This window comes from Capsicum annuum, chromosome 11, assembly GCF_002878395.1.
Source record: "Capsicum annuum cultivar UCD-10X-F1 chromosome 11, UCD10Xv1.1, whole genome shotgun sequence".
Classification (NCBI taxonomy): domain Eukaryota; kingdom Viridiplantae; phylum Streptophyta; class Magnoliopsida; order Solanales; family Solanaceae; genus Capsicum; species Capsicum annuum.
In genome coordinates, this window is record NC_061121.1 from 58,170,138 (window position 1) to 58,173,886 (window position 3,749).

Below are 3,749 nucleotides of genomic sequence, written 5' to 3' on the forward strand. Positions count from 1 at the left end.
AAACAAAATTTAAAAAATATCCACGCACTTAAAAATATCCAATCATGATGTTACTACAGAGATCAAAGCCAATTTATTTTCCAATGGAATCTCCAATACACTGAAACAATAAGTAATATTATCATAAACCTACGGACTCCCAAAAAAAAGAACTGAATAAAAAGATTGCCGCATCTTCCCCTTCCCCTGATTAAAGGAAGTAGCATCTCACCCTCGTCTAGGCAAAGCCACTAATTTTAGGACACGGTTGGCCGAAACTAGGACCCTTTACTTTCTGGTTCCAAAACAAAACTACTCCAGTATCTCTACAAATTTAGAAAGTCACTTAAAAGTAAATACTATAACAATGCAAATGTGGTACCAAATTTCAATTGAAAGGTCAACATACAAAGTTACCCAAAAGTTCAAGCAACTTAAAAGACTCAAAGAGGAAACTATCTCTAAATGTAAAACACATCCTGAAATTAGGAAAATTCATTCTATGAAACATGTGGGGGTTCATACTCATATCTGAAAAAAAAAAAAAAAAAATAGGGGGGTTCATACTCACAACTGAAAAAAAAAAAGGGGGGGGGGGGAGGAGTAGAACTATTATAAACAAGAATGGTATTTCGACTCTTAATTTCAATCAATCTGACATATTACTTACCAAATATTGATTTTCCTAGAACTATATACTAACAACACAACAACATAACCAGTATAATCCCACAACTATATACTGACACAAGATCAACCAAAAAACCAAATTAAACTTTTTTCCAAGATTCAATAATCTGAAAATCTTGTACCCAAAAGTTAATCTGAATCTCCAATAACAAGTAAATATAAAGCTTATCAAAGAAGTTAAAAAAGAGCCTAGAGATAGCTGTTAGCTTGACCTTCTTCAATATAATGAACCCATCTTGATCCTGCAAATTCCTATACAAGTCAAACCATTAACCCACAAAATAGAATTAAAAAGAAAAAAAAAACGATCTTGGAAATGTTATATACAATATACTAAAAGACTTAAAAGAAACTAGTAACGGATGACGGTTTTCAAGAATCAAGAATTCAAGAGAGAGAGAGAAGGAGCTAAAGAGCTTTTTCTGTCTGCTAGAAGAGTCATAGAATAAAGGCAAATAACAGTCACGTGGTGTGCTGTCTGTTCAGCTATTTGAATTGTAATTTTATTATCCCATTTTGAATTAATTATTATAAATTATTTAAGCATTAAAAAATTAATAATATTTAATTAAAAAATAAATTAAATATAAAATAATTAAAATATTTTAAATTAACTTAATATTTTATATGAGGCTTATTAAAAAAAAATTATAAATATTTTTTATAATAATTTTGTTATATCACTTTTAATTAGAGATGTCAAAATGAATCAAATTGAACTAACCCATTCAACTCGATTGATATTTAATAAATTGGATTCAAAATAATTTGTTATTGGGTAAATCCTAACTCATTAAGGGTGTGTTTGGTATGAAAGAAAATCTTCTCCATGAAAAACATTTTCCTAGAAAATATTTTCTTGGAAAACAAATTAATTTCTTACTTATTTTCTTATGTTTGGTTGGTAAATCAAAAATATTTTTTGAAAAATATTTTCTAGTGTTTGGTTGGTGAATGAAAAAATATTTTTTAGAAAATAAATTTTAGTGTTTAGCTAAAGGGTAAAAATATATTTTAAAAAAATAATTTTTGATCCCGAAAAATTTTTCTTACAGTGTGAACGATATGAAGGCGAAAAAATATTTTCTAGAAAAATAAGTTGTTTCTTACTTATATTCTTGTGTTCATTATACAAATTGGGTAATTATATTTTTTCTAAAAGTATGTGTATATATTTAACAAAAATAATGTGAACGAATAGAATAAAAAGGATGGGATAAGAAAAAAAAATGAATTTCTCTTTTAAAAAATAAATTAAATTTTTTTAGGAAGGGGGTTGGGGTTGTAAAAATAGGTAGCAAGGGTAGGGTAAGAAAAATATTTTAATTTTTTAAAAAAAAATAAAATTTTTTCTGGGATAAGAAAAAAAATATTTTTTTAAAAAAAAAATTTTAGGGGAAAAGGAGGTTGGTTGGGGGGAAGGGGTAAGAAAAAAAGTTTGAACTCTCTTGAAAAATTAGTTTTTTTTAGGTAGTAGGGGTTTGAGTTTTAGGGTAAGGATGAGATAAGAAAAAAATGTGAAATATTTTTTTGAATGGGGGTGGTAGGGGGTGGAGGTCAGGGTAGGGGAGTGAGGGTGGGGTAAGGAAAAACTTCAAATTAATTTTAAAAATTTAATCTTCTTTTTAGAGATGGGGAGGGAAGGGAGTTGGTAGGGGTTGAGGGAGTGAAGGGGGTAGGTAAAGTTTGATTTAAAAAAAAAATAGTTTTTGGGGAGGGATGGGGGTTAGGGAAAGGTTACGGGTTTGGTTTTTAGGCAGGGGATAAGGTAAGAGAAAATTTTGAAATATTTATTTTGAATGGGTAGTAGAGGGTGGGGTGGGGTGGGGTGGGGTGGGGGTTGAGGGTTGGAGGTGGGAGCAGGGGTGGGTGGGTTTAAGAGTTGTATGAACATTTCAATTTAAGAGTGAGGTTGAAAGAGGGTTTAGGAAAATGTTTTCCTTACTTTTTGAGGGAAGTCATTTTCCTTAAATTTGAGGAAAATAAGTTGATTTGAAAAACATTTTCCAAAAACAGTTAAGCCAATCAAACATGAGAAAATTTGAAAATATTTTCTGAAAAATGTTTTCCGTCATACCAAACACACTCTAAGTTTCAACCCATTTTTAAATGGAAAAAGGACATGGAATGGTCATTTTTTAAAGGATAAATTACACAAAACTCAAGCTTACTATATTACCCAATATCATCTACCTTTTTAAAATTTACATTAAATTTCGATTTTCAGCTTTACTCTTTATACATATCAACAAAATCTCACATCTTATTTTTACTCCACCATTAATTCATGAAAGATATTTTTTTCAAAGATTTACTTCCCTTAAATCTCTCCCAAATTATAATCAATTAAAATATCTTTCATCTCCAAACCATTTTTTTTCAAAGATTTACTTCCCTAAAATCTCTCTCAAATTATAATATTAACATATTGCCACTACGAACCAAGCCAAGTCGTACTTCTTCTCCCCTCAAATTTAATAGGGTAACTTACATACTCTCTGTCAATATCGTTAGCTTCTCACTTCAATTCAACTTGCACAAAAATAGCTATATAGTTCAATTCTTTACCTTTCCATAGTAAAGTTATTATGTATAACAATTAATAGCTATCAATATTAGTATTCAACTCCTCGTGACTCAATAATCAAATTTTGATCCTACAAAATCTCTTTTATAATATATCAGCTCGACTAGGATCAAGACTCCTTACAACTCTTCCAAATTATAATCATTAGTTAAAACATCTTCCATCTCCATTACTCCATCTTTTTCAAATCATCAATGTACTACATTATATTATAAATTTTTTCAGTTATTTCAAAAAGGTGAGTTAATTGTTTAAATAGATTTTAAGTTAATCCGCTTGATACATATACAAAAATATTAATTTTCTAGATACATTTTCATAGTGTAATGGTGATTCATATGAATGAAACTTTTGTTATCAGTATATGGGTGATACATTTGTTGACACTGCATGACTGATACATTTTGTTGTTAGATTATTGGTGATACATTTTATTGGCAATGTACGAGTGATACATTTGTCGTCAGATTATTTGTGATACATATGTCCTAAA